This window comes from Carica papaya, chromosome 9, assembly GCF_054855325.1.
Source record: "Carica papaya isolate Zhongbai chromosome 9, ASM5485532v1, whole genome shotgun sequence".
NCBI classification, from domain to species: domain Eukaryota; kingdom Viridiplantae; phylum Streptophyta; class Magnoliopsida; order Brassicales; family Caricaceae; genus Carica; species Carica papaya.
This window is the reverse complement of record NC_142317.1, coordinates 14082066-14109937: the sequence shown is the minus strand read 5'-3', so window position 1 is coordinate 14109937 and position 27872 is coordinate 14082066. Positions and strand designations below refer to the sequence as shown.

The 27872-nt window shown below is 43.0% G+C and overlaps 15 pseudogenes; all 15 read left to right on the top strand.

The window, feature by feature from the left end:
* The first annotated feature begins 5048 nt into the window (after nt 1-5048).
* LOC148240071 (5S ribosomal RNA) lies at nt 5049-5167 on the top strand (annotated as a pseudogene).
* Nucleotides 5168-6679: 1512 nt separating this feature from the next.
* Nucleotides 6680-6797, top strand: LOC148240070 (5S ribosomal RNA; annotated as a pseudogene).
* Nucleotides 6798-7492: 695 nt separating this feature from the next.
* LOC148240069 (5S ribosomal RNA) lies at nt 7493-7611 on the top strand (annotated as a pseudogene).
* A 695-nt stretch (nt 7612-8306) lies between these two features.
* On the top strand, nt 8307-8425 carry LOC148240068 (5S ribosomal RNA; annotated as a pseudogene).
* A 2088-nt stretch (nt 8426-10513) lies between these two features.
* On the top strand, nt 10514-10632 carry LOC148240067 (5S ribosomal RNA; annotated as a pseudogene).
* Nucleotides 10633-11656: 1024 nt separating this feature from the next.
* Nucleotides 11657-11775, top strand: LOC148240066 (5S ribosomal RNA; annotated as a pseudogene).
* Nucleotides 11776-12578: 803 nt separating this feature from the next.
* On the top strand, nt 12579-12697 carry LOC148240065 (5S ribosomal RNA; annotated as a pseudogene).
* Nucleotides 12698-13045: 348 nt separating this feature from the next.
* On the top strand, nt 13046-13164 carry LOC148240064 (5S ribosomal RNA; annotated as a pseudogene).
* A 3699-nt stretch (nt 13165-16863) lies between these two features.
* Nucleotides 16864-16981, top strand: LOC148240063 (5S ribosomal RNA; annotated as a pseudogene).
* Nucleotides 16982-18649: 1668 nt separating this feature from the next.
* Nucleotides 18650-18768, top strand: LOC148240062 (5S ribosomal RNA; annotated as a pseudogene).
* Nucleotides 18769-22226: 3458 nt separating this feature from the next.
* LOC148240061 (5S ribosomal RNA) lies at nt 22227-22345 on the top strand (annotated as a pseudogene).
* An 807-nt stretch (nt 22346-23152) lies between these two features.
* LOC148240060 (5S ribosomal RNA) lies at nt 23153-23271 on the top strand (annotated as a pseudogene).
* Nucleotides 23272-24115: 844 nt separating this feature from the next.
* On the top strand, nt 24116-24234 carry LOC148240059 (5S ribosomal RNA; annotated as a pseudogene).
* Nucleotides 24235-24286: 52 nt separating this feature from the next.
* Nucleotides 24287-24405, top strand: LOC148240058 (5S ribosomal RNA; annotated as a pseudogene).
* A 1974-nt stretch (nt 24406-26379) lies between these two features.
* On the top strand, nt 26380-26498 carry LOC148240057 (5S ribosomal RNA; annotated as a pseudogene).
* The last annotated feature ends 1374 nt before the right edge of the window (nt 26499-27872 follow it).

Below are 27872 nucleotides of genomic sequence, written 5' to 3'. Positions count from 1 at the left end.
TATCTTTTTCGTGCATTCATTTATAGTCCACCACATAATAAGAGTATCATTACGAGCATCTTATATAGTGGAACAACAAAAAAAGAGGTGCATGCGATCCGTTTATTTGGGCGTAAGTTGAGGCGCTAGGGTATTTCGCTTGATATTAGAATTAGAAGTAGAGGTGCGGTTTGCATGCACATTAAAACAAATGATGGGAGGGGGAAGGGAAAGAGAAGGGGTATATGTATATGCAGCGCAAAATGGGATGAGTGTGATCATACCAGCATTAATCCACCAGATCCCATCAGAACTTCACTATTAAACATGTTTGGGTAAGAGTAGTACTAGGATGGGGCGTTAAACGTTATGCGCAATCGGAGCCACGGTCCGTTAGTCCATTCTCAAATGTCAGTCGCATGGCTGGGGCATTTTGTTTTATCTTTTCGTGCATTCATTTATAGTCCATCATGTGATAAGAGTGTCATTATGTGCATATTACATAGTAGAACAACAAAAATAGAGGTGCGACAAGCAGTTCGTTAATCTGGACATGAGTCGAGGCGCTGCGATATTTTTTTTTATATTAGAACTAGACGTAGTGGTGCAGTGTGCACGCACAACGAAATAAATGATGGGAAGGGGGAGGAAATGAGAAGGGTATATGTATATGCAGTGCGAAATGGGACAGGTTCGATCAAATCAGCACTAATGCACTGAATCCCATCAAAACTCTGCAGTTAAGCATTCTTGGGTCAAAGTAGTACTAGGATAGGTGACCTCCTCAGAAGTCTTCATGTTGCACCCTTCTTTTTATGGATGGGGTGTTAAACATTACGCACGACCGGAGCCTCGGTCCGCCGGTTCAGTCGCAAATGTGAGTCGCAGTACTGGGGTATTTTGCTTAGTATTTTTTGTGTATTTATTTATAACCCACCACGTGATAAGAGTGTCATTACGAGTATTTTACATAGTAGACAACAAAAATAGAGGTGCGGCTGGTAGTCTGTTCATCTGGGCATGAGTCGAGGCACCGGGGCATTTTACTTGGTATCAGAACTAGGAGTGGTGTGATGTGCACCCACAACGAAACAAATGATGGGTGGGGGGATTAAATGATATGCACGATCGGAGCCACAGTCCACCGGCATGAATCATGTCGCCAGAAAATTTTACTTAATATTTTTCATGCATTCATTCACAGTTTACCATGTGAAAAGATTATCATTACGATCATCTTATATAGTAGAATAAACAAAAATGAGTTACTACAGGCGGTCCTTTCATCTGGGTGAGAGTTGAGGTGTTAGGACATTTCGCTTGACATTAGAACTACAAACAGAGGTGTGGTGTGCGTGCACAATGAAAAAAATGACAGGTGGGGAAAGGGAAGGAGAAGGGGTATATGTATTTGCAGCGCAAAATGGAAGGGGTGCGATCATACCAGCACTAATTCACCAGATCCCATCAAACTCCGTATTTATGTGTGCTTGGGCGAGAGCAGTACTATGATGAGTGACCTCTTGGGAAGTCCTCGTGTTGCACTTATCTTTTTGCGAATGGGGCATTAAACATTATGCGTGATCAGAGCCACAGTCTGCCAGCATGAGTAGCGGTGCTAGAACATTTTGCTTAATATTTTACGTGCATTTATTTAGAATCCATGATTTGATAAGAGTCTCGTTATGAGCATCATACATAGTAGAACAACGAAAAAAGAGGTGTGGTAGGCAATTCGTTTTTTTGGTCGTGAGTCGAGGCGATGGGACATTTCGCTCTATATTAGAACTAAAAGTAGTGGTGCAGTATGCTCGAAGAGCGAAACAAATGACAAGAGAAGGGAGGGAAAGAGGGGTATATGTATTTGTAGTTGGGAATGAGACAGTTGCGATCATATTTTCACTAATGCACAATATCCCATTAGAACTCTGTAGTCAAGCGTGATTGGCCTAGATTAGTACAAGGATGGGTGACCTCTTGGGAAGTCCTCGTGTTGCACTCGTTTGTTTGCAAACGGGGTGTTAAATGTTATGCGTGATCGGAGTCACAGTGTGCTAGCGTGAGTCGCGGGGTCTAGATATTTTGATTAATATTTTTTGTTCATTTATTTATAATGTACCACGTGATATGAGTGTCATTATGAGCATTTTACATAGTAGAATAATGAAAAACGAGATGCGGCAGGTGGTCCGTTCATCTAGGCATGAGTCGAGGCACCAGGGCATTTCACTTGATATTAGAACTAGAAACAGAGGTGTGGTGTGCGCGCACAGCGAAATAAATAACGGGAGGGAGAGGGAAGGAGAAGGGTATATGTATTTGCAGCGCGGAATGGAAGAGGTACGATCATACTAGTAATAATGCACTGAATCCCATTGAACTCTGTAGTTAAGCGTGCTTTAGCGATAGTAGTACTAGGATGGGTGACCTTCTGGGAAGTCCTCATGTTGCGCCCGTCTTTTTGCAGAACGGGTGTTAAACGTTACTAGCGATCAGAGCCACAGTCCACTGGCGTGAGTCGCGGCGCTGAAATATTTTGCTTAATATTTTTTGTACATTCATTTACAGTGTGCCACGTGATAAGAGTGTCATTACGATCATCTTACATAGTAGAATAAAGAAAAACGAGGTACTGCGGGCAGTCCATTCATCTGGGCGTTAGTTGAGGTACAGTGTGTGCGCACAGCAAACAAATGATGGGAGGGGAAAGGGAAGGAGAAGGGGTATATATATTTGCAGCACAGAATAAAAGGGTTGCGATCATACCAACACTAATGCACTGGATCCTATCGAACTCCGCAGTTAAGCGTGTTTGGGTAAAAGTAGTACTATGACGGATGACCTCCTCGGAAGTCCTCGTGTTCCACCCATCCTTTTGGGGATGAGATATGAAACGTTATGCATGACCAGACCCATAGTATACCAGTGTGAGTCGCAGCGTTGGGGCATTTTACTTAATATTTTTAGTGCATTCATTTATAGTTCATTACGAGATAAGTCTGTTATTACGAGTATCTTATATAGTAGAACAACAAAAATAGAGTTGTAGAGGGTGATCCGTTCATCTGGGCATGAGTCAAGACACCTAAGCATTTCGCTTGATATTAGAACTAGAAATAGAGGTGTGATGTGCATGCACAACGAAACAAATAACGGGAGGGGGAGGGAAGGAGAAGTGGTATATGTATTTGCAATGCGGAATGGAAGGGGTGCGATGATAATAACACTAATGCATCGGATCTCATCGAACTCAGTAGTTAAGCATGCTTGGGCGAGAGTAGTACTAGGATGGGTAACCTTCTAGGAAATCATCTTGTTGCACCCATCTTTTTGTGAATGGGGTATTAAACATTATGCATGACTGGAGATACGGTCCGTCAGTTCATTCGCCTGCGTGAGTCATGGCGTTAGGGCATTTTGCTTAATATTTTTCGTGTATTCATTTATATTCCATCACAAGATAAGATGGTTATTACAAGTATCTTACATAGTAGAACAACGAGAATAGAGGTGTGGCGGGCGGTACGTTCATCTGGGCATTAGTCACGGTGCTAGGGCATTTTGCTTAATATTTTTCGTGTATTCTTTTATATTCCATCACAAGATAAGATGGTTATTACAAGTATCTTACATAGTAGAACAACGAGAATAGAGGTGTGGCAGGTGGTACGTTCATCTGGGCATTAGTCGAGGTGCTGGGGCATTTCGCTATATACTAGAACTAGAAGCAGATATACGGTGTGGATGCACAGCAAAACAAATGACGGGAGGGGGGAGGGAAAGAGAAGGGGTATATGTATTTGCAGCGCAAAATAGAAGAGGTGCAATCAAGCGTGCTTGGGCAACGTGAGTCGCAACGCCGGGATATATTTGTTAATATTTTTCAGGCATTCATTTATAATCCACCACGGGATATATTTTGTTTTATCTTTTTTGTGTATTCATTTATAGTCCACCACATGATAAGAGTACAGTAGGCGGTCTTTTCATGTGGACAAGAGTTGAGGTGCCGGGGCATTTCACTTGATATTAGAACTAGAAGCAGAGGTGCGATATGCGCGCACAGCGAAATAAATGATTGGAGGGGGAAGGGAAGTAGAAGGGGTATATGTATATACAACGCGGAATGGAACAGGTGCGATCATACTAGCATTAATGCACCGGATCCCATCAGAACTCTGTAATTAAGCATGTTTGGGCCATAGTAGTACTAGGATAGGTGACCTCTTAGAAAGTTCTCGTGTTGCACCCATCTTTTTTGGATGAGGCGTTAAATGTTACATGGAACCAGAGCCACAGTCCGTCGTCTCGTTCAGCAGCTTGAGTCGCGGCGTTGAGGCATTTTGCTCTATCTTTTTTATGCATTCACTTATAGTCCACCACGTGATAAAAGTGTTATTACAAGCATCTTAGATAGTAGAACAACGAAAACAGAGGTGTCGCGGGCGATCTGTTCATCTAGGTGCGAGTTGAGGCTCTGAGGATTTTCACTTAATATTAGAACTAAAAGTAGAGGTATGGTGTGCGCTCACATCGAAATAAATGATGGGAGGGGGGAGGGAATGAGTAGGGGTAGATGCATTTAAGCACAAAATGGGAAAGGTGCGATCATACTAACACTAATGCATCAGATCCCATCAGAATTCCATAGTTAAGCGTGCTTGGGCGAGAGTAGTATTTAAATGGGTGACCTCCTAAAAACTCCTCATGTTGCACCCATCTTTTTATAAATGGGGCATTAAACGTTACGCCCGACCAAAGCCATGGTCAGCAAATTCATTTGCTTGCGTGAGTCGCGGTGCCAGGGCTTTTTGCTTAATATTTTTTTATGCATTCATTTATAATCCACCACGTAATAAATGTGTCATTACAAGCATCCTAATTAGTAGAATAACAAAAATAGAGGTGCGGCAGGTGGTCCGTTCATCTGAGCATGACTCAAGGCGGCAAGACATTTCGCTCGATATTAGAACTAGAAGTACAAATGAGATGTGCGCGTATAATGAAACAAATGATTGGTGGGGGGAGGGAAGGAGAAGAGGCACATGAATTCACAGCGCGGAATGGACGGGTGTGATCATACCAGCACTAATGCATCGGATCCTATTAGAACCTTGTAGTTAAACATGCTTGGGTGAGAGTAGTACTAAGATGGGTGACCTCCTAGGAAGTTCTCGTGTTGTACCCATCTTTTTGCGGACGGGGGCGTTAAATGTTACGCTCGACCGGAGATATGGTCCGCCGGTACATCCATTTGCGTGACTCGCGGCACAGGGAAATTTTGTTTAATATTTTTTGTGCATTCATTTATAATCCATCACGAGATAAGAGTGTCATTACGAGTATCTTACATAGTGTACCAACAAAAATAGAGGTGCGGTGGGCGATGTCATTCATATGGGATGAGTTAAGGTGCCAAGGTATTTCGCTTGATATTAGAACTAGAATCAAAGGTTCGGTGTGCGCGCACAACGAAATAAATAATAGGACGGGGGAGGGAAGGAGAAGGGGTATATATATTTGCAGTGCAAAATGTATGGGTGTGATAATAGTAGCACTGATGCACTGGATCCCATCAGAACTCTACAGTTAAGCGTTCTTGTGTGAGTCGCGGCGCAAGGGCTTTTTGCTTAATATTTTTCGTGCATTCATTTATAATCCACCACATGATAAGTGTGTCATTATGAGCATCTTAATTAGAAGAATAAAAAAAAATAGAGGTGCGACAGGCGGTCCATTCATCTAGGCGTGAGTCAAGGCGCCAGGACATTTCACTTGATATTAGAACTAGAAGCACAAATGAGATGTGAGCGTATAGTGAAACAAATGATTGGTGGGGGGAGGGAAGGAGAAGAGGCACATGAATTCACAGCGTGGAATGGGACAGGTGTGATCATAGCAGCACTAATGCACCGGATCTTATCATAACTCTGTAGTTAAACATGCTTGGGTGAGAGTAGTACTAAGATGGGTGACCTCCTAGGAAGTCCTCGTGTTGTACCCATTTTTTTGTGGACGGGGGCGTTAAATGTTACGCTCGACCGGAGATATGGTCCGCCGGTACATCTATTTGCGTGACTCGCAGCACAGAGACATTTTGTTTAATATTTTTTGTGCATTCATTTATAATCCATCACGAGATAAGAGTGTCATTACGAGTATCTTGCATAGTATACCAACAAAAACAGAGGTGCGGTAGGCAATGTCGTTCATATGGGATGAGTTAAGGTGCCAAGGTATTTCGCTTGATATTAGAACTAGAAGCAAAGGTTTGGTGTGTGCGCACAACGAAATAAATAATAGGACGGGGGAGGAAAGGAGAAGGGGTATATATATTTGCAGCACAAAATGTATGGGTGTGATCATATTAGCACTGATGCACTGGATCCCATAAGAACTCTACAGTTAAGCATGCTTGGGTGAATCGCAGCGCAAGGGCTTTTTGCTTAATATTTTTTGTGCATTCATTTATAATCCACCACGTGATAGGTGTGTAATTACGAGCATCTTAATTAGCAGAATAACAAAAATAGAGGTGCGGCAGGTGGTCCGTTCATCTGGGCGTGAGTCAAGGCGCCAGGACATTTCGCTTGATATTAGAAGTAGAAGCAGAAATGAGGTATGCGCACACAATGAAACAAATGATTGGTGGGGGGAGGGAAGGAGAAGTGGCACATGAATTAACAGTGCAGAATGGGACGGGTGTGATCATACCAGCACTAATGCACCAGATCTATCAGAACTCTGTAGTTAAACATGCTTGGGCGAGAGTAGTACTAAGATGGGTGACCTCCTAGGAAGTCCTCGTGTTGTACTCATCTTTTTACGGACTAGGTGTTAAATGTTATGCTCGACCGGAGACACGGACTGCCAGTTCATTCATTTGTGTGACTCGCGGCACTGGAGCATTTTGTTTAATATTTTTTGTGCATTCATTTATAGTCCATCATGAGATAAGAGTGTCATTACGAGTATCTTACATAGTAGAGCAACAAAAATAGAGGTGCGGCGGGCGATGTCGTTCATATGGGATGAGTTAAGGTGCCAAGGTATTTCGTTTGATATTAGAACTAGAGGCAGAGATGCGGTGTGCGCGCACAACGAAACAAATAATAGGATGGGGGAGGGAAGGAGAAGAGGTATATATATTTGCAGCAAAAAATATTTGGGTGTGATCATACTAGCACTGATGCATTGGATCCCATCAGAACTCTGCAGTTAAACGGGTTTGGGTGAGTCGCGGCGCCAGAGCTTTTTGCTTAATATTTTTTGTGCATTCATTTATAATCCACCACGTGATAAATGTTTCATTACGAGCATCTTAATTATTAGATTAACAAAAATAGAGGTGCGGCAAGTGGTCCGTTCATCTGAGCGTGAGTCAAGGCGCCAGGACATTTCACTTGATATTAGAACTAGAAGCAGAAATGAGGTGTGCACGCATAGTGAAACAAATGATTAGTGGGGGGAGGGAAGGAGAAGAGGCACATGAATTTACAGTGCGGAATGGGATAAGTGTGATCATACCAACACTAATGCACCGGATCTTATCATAACTCTGTAGTTAAACGTGCTTGGGCGAGAGTAGTACTAAGATGGGTGACCTCCTAGGAAGTCCTCGTGTTGTACCCATCTTTTTACGGATGGGGCGTTAAATGTTACACTCGATCGGAGACACGGTCTGCCGGTTTATTCATTTGCGTGACTCGCAGCGCTGGGGCATTTTGTTTAATATTTTTTGTGCATTCATTTATAGTCCATCATGAGATAAGAGTGTCATTACGAGTATCTTACATAATAGAGCAACAAAAATAGAGGTATGGCGGACGATGTCGTTCATATGGGATGAGTTAAGGCGCCAAGGTATTTCGCTTGATTTTAGAATTAGAAGTATAGGTGCGGTGTGTGCGCACAACGAAACAAATAATATGACGTGGGAGGGAAGGAGAAGGGGTTTATATATTTGTAGCGCAAAATGTATGGGATTGATGATACTAGCATTGATGCACTAGATCCCATCAGAACTCTGCAGTTAAGCATGCTTGGGTGAGTCGCGACGCCAGGGCTTTTTTCTTAATATTTTTTGTGCATTCATTTATAATCTACCACGTGATAAGTGTGTCATTATGAGCATTTTAATTAGTAGATTAAATAAAATCGAGGTGCGATAGGCGATCCATTCATCTGAGCGTGAGTCAAGGCGCCAGGACATTTCGCTTGATATTAGAACTAGAAACAGAAATGAGGTGTGCGCGCACAGTGAAACAAATGATTAGTAGGGGAAGAGAAGGAGAAGAAGCACATGAATTTATAGTACGGAATGGGACGGGTGTGATCATACCAGCACTAATGCACTGAATCCTATCAAAACTCTATAGTTAAACGTGCTTGGGCGAGAGTAGTACTAAGATAGGTGACCTCCTAGGAAGTCCTCGTGTTGTACCCATCTTTTTACGGATGGGGCGTTAAATGTTACGCTCGACCAGAGACACGATCCACCGGTTCATTTATTTGCGTCACTCGCGGCACTGGAGCATTTTGTTTAATATTTTTTGTGCATTCATTTATAGTCCATCATGAGATAAGAGTGTCATTACGAGTATCTTACATAGTAAAGCAACAAAAATAGAGGTGCAGCGGGCGATGTCGTTCATATGGTATGAGTTAAGGCACCAAGGTATTTCGCTTGATATTAGAACTATAAGCAGAGGTGCAATATGCGTCCACAACGAAATAAATAATAGGATGGGGGAGGGAAGGAGAAGGGATATATATGTTTGCAGCGCAAAATGTATGGGTGTGATCATACTAGCACTGATGTACTGGATCCCATTAGAACTCTGCAGTTAAGCGTGCTTAGGTGAGTCGCGGCGCCAGGGCTTTTTGCTTAATATTTTTTGTGCATTCATTTATAATTCACCACATGATAAATGTGTCATTACGAGCATTTTAATTAGTAGATTAACAAAAATAGAGGTACGGCAGGCAGTCCATTCATCTGAGCGTGAGTCAAGACGCCAGGCATTTCGCTTGATATTAGAACTAGAAGCAGAGATGAGGTGTGCGTGCACAGTCAAACAAATGATTGGTGGGGGGAGGGAAGGAGAAGAGGCACATGAATTTACAGTGCGGAATGGGACCGGTGTGATCATATCAGCACTAATGTACTGGATCCTATCAAAACTCTATAGTTAAGCGTGCTTGGGCGAGAGTAGTATTAAGATGGGTGACCTTCTAGGAAGTCCTCATGATGTACCCATCTTTTTGCATACGCAGTTAAATTTTACGCTCGATCGAAGACACAGTCTGTCGGTTCATTCATTTGCGTGACTAGCGGCGCAGGGGCATTGTGTTTAATATTTTTTGTGCATTCATTTATAGTCCATCACGAGATAAGAGTGTCACTACGAGTATCTTACATAGTAGAATAACAAAAATAGAGGTGCGGCGGGCGATGTCATTCATATGGGATGAGTTAAGGCACCAGGGTATTTCGCTTGATATTAGAATTAGAAGTAGAGGTGCGATGTGCACGCACAAAGAAACAAATAACAGGACGGGGGAGGGAAGGAGAAAGGGTATATATATTTGCAATGCAAAATATATTGGTGTGATTACACTAGCACTGATGCACTGAATTCCATCAGAACTCTACAGTCAAGTGTGCTTGGGTGAGAATAGTACTAAGATGGGTGACCTCATGGGAAGTTCTTGTGTTGTACTTGTCATTTTGCAGATGGGATGTTAAATGTAACGCGTGTATGGAGCCACAGTCTGCCGGCTTATTTGCTGACGTAAGTCGCGGTGCTGGGGCATTTTTCTTAATATTTTTCTCACATTCATTCATATTACACAACATAATAAGAGTGTAATTACGATTATTTTGTATAGTAGAACAACAAAAATAAAGGTGCGACAGGCGGTATGTTCATTTCGGTATCAATTGAGACACCAGGGCATTTCACTCTATAGTAGAACTAGAAGCAGAGATGCGGTTTGCGCGCACCGCGAAATAAATGGCTAGAAGGGGGAGGAAAGGAAAAGGGGAATATGTATTTCCAGCGCAAAATGGGATTGGTGCGATAATACTAGCACTAATGCAATGAATCCCATCAAAACTTCGTAGTTAAACGTGTTTGGGTGAGAATAGTACTAGGATGGGTGATCTCGTGGGAAGTCTTTGCATTGCACCCGTATTTTTTCAGACAGGGCGCTAAAGTTACGCGCGATTGAAGCCATAGTCCGTAGGTTCATTTGCCGGCGTGAGTCGTGGCAACGGGACATTTTTCTTAATATTTTTTATGCATTCATTTACAATTCCCCACGTGATAAGAGTGTCATTATGAGCATCTTAAATAGTAGAAGAACAAAAACAAACTTGCAGCGGGCAGTTCGTTCATCTTGGCCTGAGTCGAGGCACCGGAGCATTGCGCTCTATATTAGAACTAGAAGTAGAGGTGAGGTGTGCGTGCCTAGCGAAACAAATGACAGGAGGGGGGACGAAAAAAGGAGTAGTTGTAGCGCAAAATAGAATAGGTGCGATCATACTAGCACTAATGCACCAGATCCCATCAAAACCCTGCAGTTAAGCATGCTTGGGTGAGAGTAGTACTAGGATGGGTGACCTCCTGAAAAGTCCATATTTTGCACCAGTCTTTTTACGGATGGAGCATTAAACGTTACACACGACAGAAGCCACAGTTTATCAATGTGAGTCGCGGTGTCGGGGTATTTTGTATAATATTTTTGTGCATTCATTTATAATTCATCATGAGATAAGAGTGTCATTACGAGTATCTTACATAGTAGAACAACGAAAATAGAGGTGTGGCGGGCAGTTCGTTCATCTGGGCATGAGTCGAGGCACCGGGGGTATTTCGCTCTATATTAGAACTAAAAGCAGAAGTGCGGTGTGCGTGCACAATAAAACAAATGGCGGGAGGAGTGAGGGAAGGAGAAGAGGCACATGCATTTGCTGTGCAGAGTGGCATGGGTTCGATCATATCAGCACTAATGCGCTAGATCCCATAAGAATGGTATGGGTTTGATCATATCAGCACTAATACACTAATTCATCTGGGCGTGAGTTGAGGCACCACGAGTATTTCGCTCTATATTAGAACTAAAAGTAGAAGTGCGGTGTGCGTGCACAGCGAAATAAATGGCGGGAGGGGCAAGGGAAGGAAAAGGGGCAAATGCATTTGCAATGCAGAATGGTATGGGTTTGATCATATCAACACTAATGCACTAGATCCCATAAGAACTTTGCAGTTAAGCATGCTTGGAGGAGGTTAGTACTAGGATGGGTGATCTCTTGGGAAGTCCTCATGTTGTATCTGTCTTTTTGCAGACGGAGCGTTATACATTACGCACGGCCAGAGCCATAGTCCACCAGCAGGAGTCGCGGTGTCGGGTGATTTTACTTAATATTTTTTGTGCATTCATTTATAGTCCATCACGAGATAAGAGTGTCATTACGAGTTTCTTAGATAGTAGAACAACGAAAATAGAGATGCAGCCGGTGGTTCGTTCATCTAGGCGTTAGTCGAGGCGTCAGGACATTTCACTCTATATTAGAACTAGAAGCAGAGGTGTGATGCGCACGCACAAAGAAACAAATGACAGGGAGGGGGGAGGGAAGGAGAAGGGGTATATTTATTTGGAGTGTAGAATGGATGGGTACGATCATACCAGCACTAATGCATTGGATCCCATCATAACTCTACAATGAAACTTGCTTGGGCGAGAGTAGTACTAGGATGGGTGACCTCTTGGGAAGTCCTCGTGTTGCACCCATCGTTTTGCGGGTGGGGAGTTAAACATTACACAAGATAGGAATCACGGTCTGCCAGTTCATTTTCCTGTGTGAGTCGGGCGCCGGAGCATTTTATTTAATATTTTTTGTCCATTCATTTATACTCCATCACGAGATAATAGTGTCATTACGATTATCTTACATAGTAGAACAACAAAAATAGAGGTGCGATGGGCGATCCGTTCATATGGGTTGAGTTGAAGCGCTGGGCAATTTGCTTTATATTAGAACTAGAATTAGAGGTGTGGTGTGCGAGCACAGTAATATAAATGACGAGAGAGGGGAGGGAAGGATAGGGGGTATATGTATTTGCAGCGCCAAATAGGATGGACGCGATCATACCAACACTATTGCATCGGATCCCATCAGAACTCTGCAGTTAACTATACCTTGACAAGAGTAGTACTGGGAAGGGTGACCTCTTAGGAAGTCTTTTTGTTGCACCTTCTTTTTACGGATGGGGTGTCAAACGTTACGCACAACTGAAGCCATAGTCCACCAACGTGAGTTGCGACACTGGGGCATTTTGCTTAATATTTTTTATGCATTCATTTATAGTACACCACGTGATAAAAGTGTCATTACGAGCATCTTACATAGTAAAACAATGAAAATACAGATGCGATGGGCGGTCCGTTTATCTGGGTATGAGTCGAGGTGTTAGGGCATTTTGCTTAATATTAGAACTAGAAACAGAGTTGCGGTGTACATGCACAGCGAAACAAATAACGAGAAGGGAGAGGGAAGAAGAAGGGGTATATTTTTTTGCAGTATGGAATGGAACTCGTGCAATCATACCAGCATTAATGCACTGTATCCCATTAGAACTCCACAGTTAGGCATGTCTGGGTGAGAGTAGTACTAGGATGGGTGACCTCCTTGGAAGTCCCCGTGTTGCTCCAGTCTTTTTGCGGACGGAGCGTTAAACGTTATGCATTACCGAAGCTGCGGTCTGTCGGTTTATTCTTCGGCATGAGTCGCGGCACCGGATCATTTTGCTTAATAGTTTTTGTGTATTCATTTATAATCCACCACATGATAAGAACTTCATTACGAGCATCTTAATTAGTAGAACAATAAAAACAGAGGTGCGATGGGTGGTCATTTCATCTAGGCATGAGTCGAGGCGCCGAGTCATTTTGCTGATATTAGAACTAGAAGCAAAGATGAGGTGTGCGCACACAATGAAACAAATGATGAGAGGGGGAAGGGAATGAGAAAGGGTATATGTATATGTAGCGCGGAATGGGACAATGCGATCATACCAGCATTAATGCACCGGATCCCATCAGAACTCTGTAGTTAAGTATGCTTGGGCGAAAGTAGTACTAGAATGGGCAACCTCCTGGGAAGTCTTCATGTTGTACAGGTCTGTTTTTCAAACAAGATGTTAAACATTACGTGCGACCGGAGTCATAGTCTGTCGTCGTGAGTCGTGGTGTTAGGACATTTTTCTTAATATTTTTCGTGCATTCATTTATAGTCCACCACGTAATAAGAGTGTCATTACAAGTATCTTACATAGTAAAACAATGAAAAATGAGGTGCGGAAGGCAGTCCGTTCATCTAGGTATGAGTCAAAGCGCCAGGGCATTTCACTTGATATTAGAATTATAAGTAGAGTAGCAACGTGCGCGCACAGCGAAACAAATAACGAGAGGGGGGAGGGAAGGAGAAGGGGTATATGTATTTGCTGCGCGCGATGGAATGGTGAGATCATACCAAAAGTAATACATTAGATCCCATAAGACCTTCGCAGTTAAGCGTGCTTGAGCGGGAGTAGTACTAAGATGGGTGATCTCTTGAGAAGTTCTCATGTTGCAAACATATTTTTTCAGATGGGGCATTAAACGTTACGCGCGACCGAACCTACAGTCCGGCAGTTCATTCGCAAATGTGAGTCGTGGCGACCTCCTGGGAAGTCTTCATGTTGTACCCATCTTTTTTTCAAACGTGATGTTAAACATTACGTGCGACTAGAGTCACAGTCTGCCGTCGTGAGTCGCGGTGCTGAGACATTTTGCTTAATATTTTTCGTGCAATCATTTATCATCCACTACATGATAAGAGTATCATTACGAGCATCTTACATAGTAGAATAATAAAAACAAAGATGCGGCGAGTGGTTCGTTCATCTGGGCATGAATCGAGGGGTCGGGGCATTTCACTTGATATTAGAACTAGAAGAAGAGGTGCAATGTGCGCGCACAATGAAAGAAATAATTGGAGGGCGGAGGGAAGGAGATGGAGTATATGTTTATGCAGCGCGGAATGGGTCAAGTGCGATTATACCAGCACTAATGCACTAGATCTCATCAGAACTCTGCAGTTAATCTTGATTAGGCGAGAGTAGTGCTAGGATGAGGGACCTATTGGGAAGTCCTTGTGTTGTACCCCTTTTTTCACGGATGGGGCATTAAATGTTACGCACAATCGGAGCTACGATCCGTTGGTTCATTCATAAATCTGAGTTGCAGCGCCAGGGCATTTTGCTTTATCATTTTTGTGCATTCATTTATAGTTCAACACGTGATAAGAGTGTCATTATGAGCATCTTATATAGTAAAAAAATGAAAACAGAGGTGCAACGGACGATCCATTCATTTAGGCATGAGTCGAGGTATCGTTGCATTTTGCTTGATATTAAAACTAGAAGCAGAGGTTCGGTATGCACGCATGGCGAAACAAATGACTGGATGGGAGAGGGAAGGAGAAGGGGTATATGTATTTGCAACGCGGAATGGAACTGGTGCGATCATACTAGCACTAATGCACCATTTTCCATCTTAACTCTATAGTTAAGTGTGTTTGGTCAAGAGTAGTACTAGGATGGGTGACCTTATGGGAAGTCCTCGTGTTGCACCAGTCTTTTTGCAGACAGGGCGTTAAACATTACCCGCTACTTGAGCCACGGTCCGCTGATTCATTTGTCGGTGTTAGTCACAACATCGGGGTATTTTGTTTAATATTTTTTGAGCATTCATTTATAATCAACCATGTGATAAGATTATCATTAAGAGCATTTTAAAAAGTAAAAAAATCAAAAGAGAAGTACGGCGGGTGGTTTGTTCATTTGGGCGTGAGTCAAGGCTTCTGAACATTTCACTTGATATTAAAACTAGAAGCAAAGGTGTGGTGTGCGCGCACAGCGAAACAAATGGTGGGAGGGGGAAGGGAAGGAGAAGACATATATGTAAATGCAGCACGGATTCGGAGGGGTGAGATCATACCAGAACTAATGCACCATATCCCATCATAAATCCGCAGTTAAGTGTGTTTGGGCGAGGGTAGTACTAGGATGAGTGACCTCATGGAAAGTTATCATGTTGCACCTATCTTTTTGCGGACGGGGTGTTAAACGTTACGTGCGATTGGAGTCATGGTCCGTCGATTCATTTGCCAGCATAAGTCGCAGTGCTGTGGTATTTTGCTTAATATTTTTCATGCATTCATTTATAGTCCACTACATGATAAGAGTGTCATTACGAGCATCTTAAATAGTAAAACAACAAAAACAAATGTACGGCGGGCGGTCCCTTTATTTGAGTGTGAGTCAAGGGGCTGGGTATTTTGCTTGATATTAAAACTAGAAGCAGAGGTGAATTGTGCGCACACAGCGAAACAAATGATGGGAAGGGGGAGGGAAGGAGAAGGGACACATTCATTTGAACCACAGAATGGTACGGGTGCGATCATACCAGTACTAATGCACCAGATCTAATTAGAACTCCACAGTTATGCGTGCTTAGACGAAACTAGTACTAGGATGGGTGATCTCTTAAAAAGTACTCGTGTTGTATCTATCTTTTTGCGGACAAGGAGTTAAACATTACGGGCGACTGGAGCCATGGTCCACCAGTGCATTCATTAGAGTGAGTCGTGTCGCTAGGGCATTTTTTAATATTTTTTACACATTCATTTATAGTCCACCACGTGAGAAGATTTTTATTACAAGCATCTTAATTAGTAGAACGAAAAAAGATGTTCGGCGGGCAGTCTGTTCATCTGGGTGTGAGTTGAGGCACCGAGACATTTCGCTTGATATTAGAACTAGAAACAGAGGTGAGGTGTGCACGCACAGTAAAACAAACGATGGGAGGGGGGAGGGAAAGAGAAGGGGTATATGTATTTACAATGCAAAATGGTACGTTTATGATCATACAAGATCTAATGCACGAGATCTCATCAGAACTCTACAATTAAGCGTGTTTGAACGAGAGTAGTATTAAAATGGGAGATCTCCTAGAAAGTTCTTGTGTTGTACCTTTCTTTTTAGCGGACGGGGTGTCGAACGTTACGCACGACCAGAGTGACAGTCTGCCAGCGTGAGTCGCGACGACAAGGCATTTTTTTTAATATTTTTTATACATTCATTTATAGTACACCACGTGATAAAAGTATCATTACGAGCATTTTACATAGTAGAACAACGAAAATAGAGGTGCAATGGGCAGTCTGTTCATCTAAGCGTGAGTCGAGGCGCCCGGGCATTTCGCTTAATATTAAAACTAGAAGCAGAGGTGCAGTGTGCGCGTACATCGAAACAAATGACCGGGGGGGGAGGGGAAGGAGTATATATATTTACAGCGCAGAATGGAAGGGTTGCGATCATACCAGCACTAATGCACTGAATCCAATTATAACTCCCCAATTAAGCGTGTTTGGATGAGAGTAGTACTAGGGTGGGTGACCTCCTAGGAAGTTCTCGTGTTGCACATGTCTTTTTATAGATGAGGTGTTAAACATTATGTACAAATGGAGACATGGTCCGCCGGTTCATTCACCGGCATGAGTCGCGTCGAAGGGGGATTTTGCTTAATATTTTTCGTGCATTCATTTACAATCCATCACGAGATAAAAGTGTCATTACGAGCATCTTGCATTGTAGAATAATGAAAATAGAGGTGTGGCGGGTGGTCTATTCATCTTGGCGTGAGTCGAGGTACCAGAGCATTTTGCTCTATATTAGAACTAGAAATAGAGGTGCGGTGTACGCGCACAGCAAAATAAATGACCGAAGGGGGGAGAAAAGGAGAAGAGGTATATGTATATGCAGTGCGGAACGGGACGGGTGCGATCATACCAGCATTAACGCACTGGATCCCATCAGAACTCCACAGTTATGCGTGCTTAAGCGAGAGTAGTACTAGGATGGGTGGCCTCTTGGGAGTCTTCGTGTTGCACCCATCTTTTTGTGGACAGGGCATCAAACATTACGCAATGCCAGGTCATTTTACTTTATCTTTTTGGTGCATTCATTTATAGTCCGTCACTTGATAAGAGTGTCATTATGAGCATCTTACATAGTATAACAACAAAAACAGAGGTGCGGAGAGTAGTCTGTTTATCTAGGCATGAGTCGAGGAGCTGGGGCATTTTGCTTGATATTAGAACTAGAAGTAGAGGTGAGGTGTGTGCGCAAAGTGAAATAAATACTAGGGGTGGGGAGGGAAGGAGAAGGGGTATATGTATTTACAGCACGTAATGGGACCGAATCATACCAGCATTAATGCACCGGATCCCGTCAAAATTCTACAGTTAAACATGTTTGGGCGAGAGTAGTACTAAAATGGGTGACCTCTTGGAAAGTCCTCGTGTTGCACCCTTCTTTTTACGGATGGGGCATCAAATGTTAGCGAGACCGGAGCCACAGTTCACCAGCATGAGTGGCATTGCTAGGTATTTTGCTTAATATTTATTGTTCATTCATTTATAGTAAACCACGTGATAAGAGTGTCATTTCGAGCATCTTACATAATAAAAAAATGAAAATAAAAGTACAGCTGGTGGTCAGTTCATCTGAGCGTGAGTCGAGGTGTTGGGACATTTCACTTGACATTTGAACTAAAAGGAGAAGTGCGGTGTGCGCACACAGTGAAACAAATTACTGGAGTGGAGAGGCAAGGAGAAAGGGTATATGTATTTGCAGTGGGAAATGTAAGGGTTACGATCATATTGACACTAATACACCGGACTGAACTCTGTAGTTAAGCATGTTTGGACGAGAATAGTACTAGGATGGGTGACCTCTTGGGGAGTCCTCGTGTTGAACCAAATTTTTTTGCGTACGGAGTGTTAAACCTTACGCACAACTTGAGACGCGGTCCACCCGTTTATTTGCCGGCGTGAGTCGCGACATAGGAGAATTTTGCTTAATATTTTTTGTGCATTCATTTATAGTCTATCATGAGATAAGAGTGTCATTATAAGTATCAGACGTAGTAGAAAAATGAAAATAGAGGCGCAGCGGGCAGTTCGTTTATCTGGGCATGAGTCGAGGCGCCGAGGTATTTTATTTGATATTAAAACTAGCAACAGTGGTTCAGTGTGCATGCACAGCGAAACAAATAATGGGAGTGGGAGGAAAAGAGAACAGGTATATGTATTTGCAGCCTAGAAAAAAATGGGTGCGATCATACCAGACACCAAATCCAATCAGAACTCTGCAGTTAAGCGTGCTTGGGCAAAAATAGTACTAGCATGGGTGATCTCCTGGGAAGTCCTAGTGTTACACCAGTCTTCTTGCGGACAGGGCGATAAATGTTACGTACGACCGGAGCCACAGTCCACCGGTGTGAGTCACAGCACCGGGTTATTTTGCTTAATATTTTTCATAAATTCATTTATAATCCACCATGTGACGAGAGTGTCATTACGAGCATCTTACATTGTAGAACAATAAAAAATTAGGTGTGGCGGGCGGTTCGTTCATCTGAACGTGAGTCAAGGTGCTGGGGCATTTTGCTTAATATTAGAACTAGAAGCAGAGGTGTGGTGTGTACACACAATGAAACAAATGATGAAAGGGGGGAGGGAAGGAGAAGGGGTATATATATTTATAGCGTGGATTTTGAGAGGTGCGATCATACCAGCACTGATGCACCAGATCCCATCAGAACCCCGCAGTTAAACATGCTTGGGTGAGAGTAGTACTAGGATTGGTGACCTCTTGGAAAGTTCTCGTATTGCACCCTTCTTTTTGCAAACGGAGCATCAAATGTTACGCACCATTGGAGCCACAGCCTGCCTGTGTGAGTCACGTCGCCAAGGTATTTTGCTTAATATTTTTTTTGCATTCATTTATAGTACACCTATGCTATAAGAGTGTTATTACGAGCATCTTACATAGTAGAACAATAAAAACAGAGGTGCAGCTGGCGGCCCGTTCATCTGGGTGTGAGTAGAGGTGTTGGGACATTTCGCTTGATATTTAAACTAGAAGGAGAGATGCAGTGTGCGCGCATAGCAAAACAAATGACGGGGGGGAGGATGGAAGGAAAAGGGGTATATTTATTTGCAGCGCGGAATGGAAGGGTTACAATCATACTAGCACTAATGCACTGGATCAACCTCTGTAATTAAGCATGCTTGGGCAAGAATAGTACTAGGATGGGTGATCTCTTGAGAAGTCCTCGTTTTGCACTCGTCTTTTTACAGATGGATGTTAAACGTTATGCGCGATCGGAGACACAATCCCCCCGTTCATTTATAGTTTATCATGAGATAAGCGTATCATTAGGAGTATCTTACATAGTAGAACAACAAAAATAGAGATGTGGCAAGCTATTCATTTATCTGAGCGTGAGTCAGGGCGTCGAGACATTTTACTTGATATTAAAACTAGAAGCAGAGGTGTGGTGTGCGCGCACAACGAAACAAATAATGGGAGGGGGAGAGAAAGAGAACAGATATATGTATTTGAAGCGCAAAAAAAGATGAGTGCGATAATACCAGCATTAACGCAACGGATCCCATCATAACTCTATAGTTAAACATGCTTGGGTGAAAGTAGTACTAGCACGGATTATCTCTTGGGAAGTCCTGGCGTTGCACCAGTCTTTTTATGGATGGGACAACAAATTTTTCGCGTGACCGGAGCCACAGTCCACCAGTGTGAGTCGTGGCACCTGGGCATTTTGTTTAATATTTTTCGTGAATTTATTTATAATTTACTACGTGATAAGAGTGTCATTATAAGCATCTTACATAATAGAATAACAAAAAACAAGGTGTCGTGGGTGGTCCGCTTATCTGGACGTGAGTCGAGGCGTTGGGACATTTCACTTGATATTAGAACTAGAAGCAAAGGTGCGGTGTGCATGCACAGCGAAACAAATGACGGGAGGGGGGAGGGAAAGAGAAGGGTTATATGTATTTGCAGTGCAAATTTTAAGAGGTGCGGTCATACTAGAACAAATGAACTTGATCCTATCATAACCCCGCAGTTAAGCGTGCTTGGGTAAGAGTAGTATTAGGATGGGTGACCTTGAGGGAAGTTCTTGTGTTACACGCGTCTTTTTAGGGATGTAGTTTTAAACATTACACGTGACAGAGCCACAATCCGCCGGTGTGAGTCGTGTTGTTAGGGTATTTTTGCTTAATATTTTTCATGCATTCATTTATAGTCCTCCATGTGATAAGAGTGTCATTACGAGCATCTTAATTAGGAGAACAATGAAAACAGAGGTGCGGCAGGCAGTCCGTTCATCTAAGTGTGAGTCGATACACCGAGACATTTTACTTTATATTAGAACTAGAAGCAAAGGTGCAGTGTGCATGTACAAGGAAACAAATGAAGGGAGGGGAGAAGGATGGAGAACGGGTATATGCATTTGCAAGACGGAATGGGATGGGTGCGATCATACCAACATTAATGCATCGAATCCCACTAGAACTCTGCATTAAGCGTGTTCGGACGAGAGTAGTACTAGGATGCGTGACCTCCTAAAAAGTACTCGTGTTGCACCCATCTTTTTGCAGATGGGAAGTTAAATGTTACACGCAACCGGAGTGACGGTCCGCCGGTTCATTTGCCGACGTGAGTCCCGGTGCTGGAGCATTTTACTTAATATTTTTTATGCATTCATTTAAAGTCCACCACATGATAAGAGTGTCATTATGAGCATCTTAATTAGTATAACAATGAAAACAGAGATGCGGCGAGTGGGCCGTTCATCTGGGCGTGAGTCGAGGCGTCGGGGCATTTCGCTTGATATCAGAACTAAAAGCAGAGGTGAGTTTTGCGTGCAAAGCCAAACAAATTGCGGGGGGGAGGGAAGGAGAAGGGGTATATGTAGATGGAGCACGGCATAGGACAAGTGCGATCATATCAGCACTAATGACTAGTTCCCATCAGAACTCTGCAGTTAATCATGCTTGGGCGAGAGTATTAATAGGATGGGTGACCTCTTAGGAAGTCCTCGAGTTGCACCCTTCTTTTTGCGGATAGAGAGTTAAACGTTAGTAATATTTTTCGTACATTCATTTATAGTCCTCCATGTGATAAGAGTGTCATTACGAGCATCTTAATTAGTAGAACAATAAAAACAGAGGTGCGGCAGACAGTCCGTTTATCTAAGTGTGAGTCGATACACCGAGACATTTTACTTTATATTAGAACTAGAAGCAAAGGTGCAGTGTGCGTGTACAGCGAAACAAATGACGGGAGGGGTAAGGATGGAAAACGGGTATATGCATTTACAAGACGGAATGGGATGGGTGCGATCATACCAGCATTAATGCATCGAATCCCACTAGAACTCTGCATTAAGTGTGTTTGGACGAGAGTAGTACTAGGATGCGTGACCTCCTAAAAAGTACTCGTGTTGCACCCATCTTTTTGCAGATGGGAAGTTAAACGTTACGCGCAACCGGAGTGACGGTCCTCCGGTTCATTTGCCGATGTGAGTCCCGGTGTTGGGGCATTTTACTTAATATTTTTTATGCATTCATTTAAAGTCCACCACATGATAAGAGTGTCATTATAAGCATCTTAATTAGTAGAACAATGAAAACAGAGATGCGGCAGGTGGGCCGTTCATCTGGGCGTGAGTCGAGGCGTCGGGGCATTTCGCTTGATATTAGAATTAAAAATAGAGGTGAGTTTTGCGCACAAAGCCAAACAAATTGTAGGAGGGGGGAGGGAAGGAGAAGGGGTATATGTATATGGAGCACGACATAGGACAAGTGCGATCATATCAGCACTAATAACTGGATCCCATCAGAACTCTACAGTTAATCATGCTTGGGCGAGAGTAGTGATAGGATGGGTGACCTCTTGGGAAGTCCTCGAGTTACACCATTCTTTTTCCAGATAGAGAGTTAAATGTTAGTCATGATCAAAACAACAGTCCCCCTGTTTATTCGCAAATATTAGTAGTGGCACCGGGACATTTTGCTTTATCTTTTTCGTGCATTCATTTATAGTCCACCACGTAATAAGAGTATCATTACGAGCATCTTAAATAGTGGAACAACAGAAAAAGAGGTGCGGCAGGCGATCCGTTTATTTGAGCATAAGTTGAGGTGCTGGGGTATTTCGCTTGATATTAGAACTAGAAGCAGAGGTGCGGTGTGCACGCACATCAAAACAAATGATGGGTGGGGGGAGGGAATGAGTAGGGGTCCATGCATTAGTAGCGCGGAATGGTAACGGTGCGATTATACTAGCACTAATGCACCAGAACCCATCAGAACTCTGCAGTTAAGCATGCTTGGGCGAGAGTAGTACTAGGATGGGTGACTTTCTGGGTAGTCCACGTGTTACACACGTCTTTTTGCGGACAGAGCATTAAACGTTATGCGCGACTGGAGACACGACCCGCCGGTTGATTCGCCAGAATGAGTCATGGTGTCAGGGCATTTTGCTTAATATTTTTTGTGCATTTATTTATGGTACACCACGTGATATCATTACAAGCATATTACATAGTAGAAAAATGAAAACAGAGGTGCGGCAGATGGTTCCTTCATCCGGGTGTAAGTCGAAGCAGGGGCATTTCGCTTGATAATAAATTAGAAGCAGAGTTACAGTATGCAAGCACAACAAAGAAATGATGAGAAGGGGGAGGGAAGGAGAAGGGATATATGTATTTGCAGCGTGGAATGGAATTGGTGCTATCATACCAGCACTAATGCACCGGATTCTATCAAACTTCGTAGTTAAGTGTGTTTAGGCGAGAGTAGTATTATGATGGGTGACTTCTTGGGAAGTCCTCGTGTTACACAAATTTTTTTGCAGATGGGGCATTCAATATTACGCGCGACTGGAGACACAATTTATTGGTTCTTCGCTGGCATGAGCCGCAGCATCAGGGCATTTTGTTTAGTATTTTTCGTACATTTATTTATAGTCCACCACATGATAAGAGTCTCATTTTAGGTATCTTACATAGTAGAACAACGAAAAAAGAGATTTTGCAGACAGTCCGTTCATTTGGGCGTCAGTCGAGGCGCTTGGGCATTTTACTTTATATTAGAACTAGAAGCAGAGGTACAGTGTGCCCGCCCAATGAAACAAATGACGGGAGGGGGGAGGGAAGGAAAATGGGTATATGTACTTACAACGCGAAATGGGACGGTTGCAGTCATACTAGCACTAATGCACCGGATTCCATTAGAACTCTGTAGTCAAGAGTGCTTGGGCGATAGTAGTACTAGGATGGGTGACCTCTTGAGAAGTTCTCGTGTTGCATCTGTCTTTTTGCAGACGAGGTGTTGTACTTGTATTTTTGCGGACAGAACATTAAACATTACGCGTGACTGGCGACACGGTACGTCGGTTCATTCGTCAGCGTGAATCGTGGTGCTGGGATATTTTACTTAATATTTTTTGTGCATCATTTATAGTCCATCACTAGATAAGAGTGTCATTACGAGTATCTTACATAATAGAACAACAAAAATAGAGGTGTGGCAGGCAGTCCATCCATCTAGGCGTTAGTCGAGGCGCTGGGGTAATTCGCTTGATATTAGAACTAAAAGAAGAGGTGAGGTGTGTGCGCACAGTGAAACAAATGATGAGAGGGGGGAGGGAAAGAGAACTTGCACATGCATTTGCAGTGCGAAGTTAGACGGGTTTGATTATACCAGCACTAATGCACTAGATTCCATCAAAACTCCGTAATTAAACATGCTTGGGCGAGAGTAGTACTAGGATGGGTGATCTGCCAGGAAGACCTCAAGTTGCACCCGTCTTTTTATAGACAGGGCGTTAAACGTTACGAACGACCGTAGCCACAGTCCACTGATTCATTCACAAATGTGAGTCGCAGCCCGAGGGCATTTTTCTTAATATTTTTTGTGTATTTGTTTATAGTCCACCACATGATACGAGTGTCATTACGAGTATCTTACATAGTAGAACAACAAAAAGTAAGGTGCAGCGGGCAGTCTGTTCATCTGGGCGTGAGTTGAGGTGCCATGACATTTTGCTTGATATTAGAACTAGAAGTAGAGATGCGGTGTGCGTGCACATTGAAACAAATGATGGGAGGGGGGAGAGAAGGAGTTGGGTACGTACATTTGAGTACAAAATTAGAAAGGTGCAATCATACTAACACTAATGTACCGGATCCCATCAGAACTCCCCAATTAAGCGTGCTTGGACGAGAGTAGTACTAAAATTGGTGACCTCCTGAGAAATCTTTGTGTTGCACCCATCTTTTTGGGGGAAGGAAAAGGGATATATGTATTTAAAGCGCGAAATAAAATGGGTACAATCATACCAGCACTAATTCACCGGATCCCATCAGAACTCCGTAGTTAAGAGTGTTTGGTTGAGAGTAGTACTAAGATGGGTGACCTCCTGAAAAGTCCTCATGTTACACCATTCTTTTTTTAAACGTGGCATTAAACATTATGTGGGACCGGAACGATAATCCGCCGGTTCATTCGTAAACGTGAGTCACGGCACCGGGGTAGTTTGCTTAATATTTTTCGTGCACTCAATTATAGCCCACCACGTGATAAGAGTGTTATTACGAGTATCTTACATAGTAGAACAACAAAAACAGAGGTGCGGTAGGCGATCCATTCATATGAGCATGAGTCAAGGTATCGAGGCATTTTGCTTGATGTTAGAACTAGAAGGAGAGCTGCGGTATGCGCACACAGCGATACAAATTATGGGAGGGAGGAGTGAAGGAGAAGGGGTATATGGATTTGCAGTGCAAAATGTGACAGGTGAAATCATACCAACATTAATGCACCGAATCCCATCAGAACTTCGTAGTAAAGCATGTTTTGGCGAGAGTAGTACTAGGATGGGTGTTTTTTTATATTAGAACTAGAATCAGAGGTAGGGTGTGCACCCACAACTAAACAAATGATGCGAGGTGGGAGGGAAGGAGAAAGAGTATATGCATTTATATCCTAGAATAAGTACTAGGATGGGTGCGATGAAACAAACACTAATATACCGAATCCCATCAGAACTCCATAGTTAAGCGTGCTTTGTCAAGAGTAGTACTAGGATGCGTGACCTCCTGAAATGTACTCGTGTTGTACCCATCCTTTTATGGATGGAGCGTTAAACGTTACGCGCGACTGGAGCCACGGTCTACCGGATCATTCACAAACGTGAGTCGCGGCATCAGGGCATTTTGCTTAATATTTTTCATGTATTCTTTTATAGTCCACCACATGATAAGAGTATTATTTCGAGTATCTTACATAATAGAACAATGGAAAAAAAGGTGCGGCAGGCGGTTCGTTCATCTAGGTGTGAGTTGAGCTGCGCAGGAGATTTTGCTTGATATTAGAACTAGAAACAGAGGTGTGATATGCACGCACATCGAAATAAATTATTGGAGGGGGGAGAAAATGAGAAGGGTATATGTATTTGTCGCGCGGAATAGGATGGGTGGGATCATACCAGCACTAATGCACTGGATCCATCAAAACTCTGTAGTTAAGCATGCTTGGGCGAGAGTCGTTCTAGGATGGGAGACCTACTTAGAAGTCTTTGTGTTGCACCCCTTTTTTTGCATACAGGGCGTTAGACATTACACGCGACCAGAGCCACGATTCGTTGGTTCATTCGCAAATGTGAGTCACGGCACCAAGGCATTTTGCTTAATATTTTTTGTGCATTCATTTATAGTCCACCATGTGATAAGAGTGTTATTACGAGCATCTTACATAGTAGAATAACACAAAACGAGGTGCGGTGGACTGTCCGTTCATCTGAGCATGAGTCGAGTTGCTGGGGTATTTCGCTTGATATTAAAAATAGAAGCAGAGGTGCGGTGTGTGCGCAACACGAAATAAATGATAGAGGGGGAAGTGAAAGAGAATGGGTAGATGTATTTGCAGCGCCAAAATAGGGTGCGTGCGATCACACCAGCACTAATGCACCAGTTCACATATGAACTCTGCAGCTAAGCCTGTTTTGCCGAGAGTAGTACTAGGATGGGCGACTTCCTAGGAAGATCTCATGTTGCACCCGTCTTTTTGCAGATGGGGCATTAAACTTTACTTGTGATCGGAGACACGGTTTGCTAGTTCATTCGCCGGCGTGAGTCGCAGCGCTTGGACATTTTGCTTAATATTTTTCGTGCAATCATTTATAGTCCATCATATGATAAGAGTGTTATTACGGGTATCTTAAATATAAGAGCAAGGAAAATAGAGGTATAGTGGGCGATTTATTCATCTGGACCTGAGTCGATGTGCCGGAGCATTTTTTCTTTATATTAGAACAAGAATCAGAGGTAAGGTGTGCGCCTACAACTAAATAAATGATGCGAGGTGGGCGGGAAGGAGAAAGAGTATATGCATTTGTAGCCTAGAATAAATACTAGGATGGGTGCAATCAAACAAACACTAATATACCGGATCCCATCAAAATTCCATAGTTAAGCGTGTTTTGTCGAGAGTAGTATTAGGATGGGTGACCTCCTGAAAAGTACTCATGTTGCACCCATCTTTTTATGGATGGAGCGTTAAACGTTACGCGCGACTCTAGCCACAGTCTACCAGTTCATTCACAAACGTGAGTCACGGCATCGAGGCATTTTGCTTAATATTTTCCATGCATTATTTTATAGTCTACCACATAATAAGAGTATTATTTCGAGTATCTTACATAATATAACAATGGAAAAAAAGTGCGAGGGGCAGTTCGTTCATCTAGGTGTGGGTTGAGCCGCGCGGGATATTTTGCTTGATATTAGAACTAGAAACAGAGGTGCGATGTGCACGCACAGCGAAATAACTGATTGAAGGGGGGAGAAAACAAGAAGGGTATATGTATTTGTCACGCGAAATAGGATGGGTCGGATCATGCCAGCACTAATACACTAGATCCCATCAAAACTCTGTAGTTAAGCGTGCTTGGGCGAGAGTAGTTTTAGGATGGGAGACCTACTTTGAAGTCTTTGTGTTGCACCCTTCTTTTTGCATACAGGGCGTTAGACATTACACGCGACTAGAGCCACGATTCGCCAGTTCATTCGCAAATGTGAGTCACGGCACCAAGACATTTTGCTTAATATTTTTTGTGCATTCATTTATAGTCCACTATGTGATAAGAGTGTTATTACGAGCATCTTACATAGTAGAATAACAAAAAACGAGGTGCGGTGGACTGTCCATTCATTTGAGCATGAGTCGAGCTGCTGGGGTATTTCTTTTGATATTAAAAATAGAAGCAGAGGTGCGGTGTGCGCGCACAGCGAAACAAATGACGGAGGAGGAAGGGAAGGAGTAGGGGTAGATGCATTTGAGCGTAAAATTGGAAGGGTACGACCATACCAACACTAATGTACTGGATCCCATCAGAACTCCCTAGTTAAGTGTGATTGTGCGAGAGTAGTATCATGATTGGGGGATCTCTTGGGAAATGCTCGTGTTGCACCCATCTTTTTATGGATGGAACATTAAACGTTACACGCAACCAGAGCCATGGTCGTGATTTCATTCATTGTGATTTTCCTTACTAGCATCTTAAATAATAGAACAATAAAAATAGATGTACAATGGACGGTCCATTCATTTGGGTGTGAGTCGAGACGCCAGGACATTTTGCTTGATATTAGAACTAGAAGCAGAGGTGAGGTGTGCGCGCACAGCGAAGCAAATGATGGAAGGGGGGAGGGAAGGAGAAAGGGCACATGTATTTGCAATGCGTAATAAAAGAGGTGCGATTATACTAGCACTAATGCACCGAAACACATCAGAATTCCACAATTAAGAGTGCTTGGTTGACAGTAATACTAGGATGGGTGACCTCTTTAGAAGTCCTTGTGTTGCTCCTATTTTTTTGCACACGAGGCATTAAACGTTACACGCGACCGGA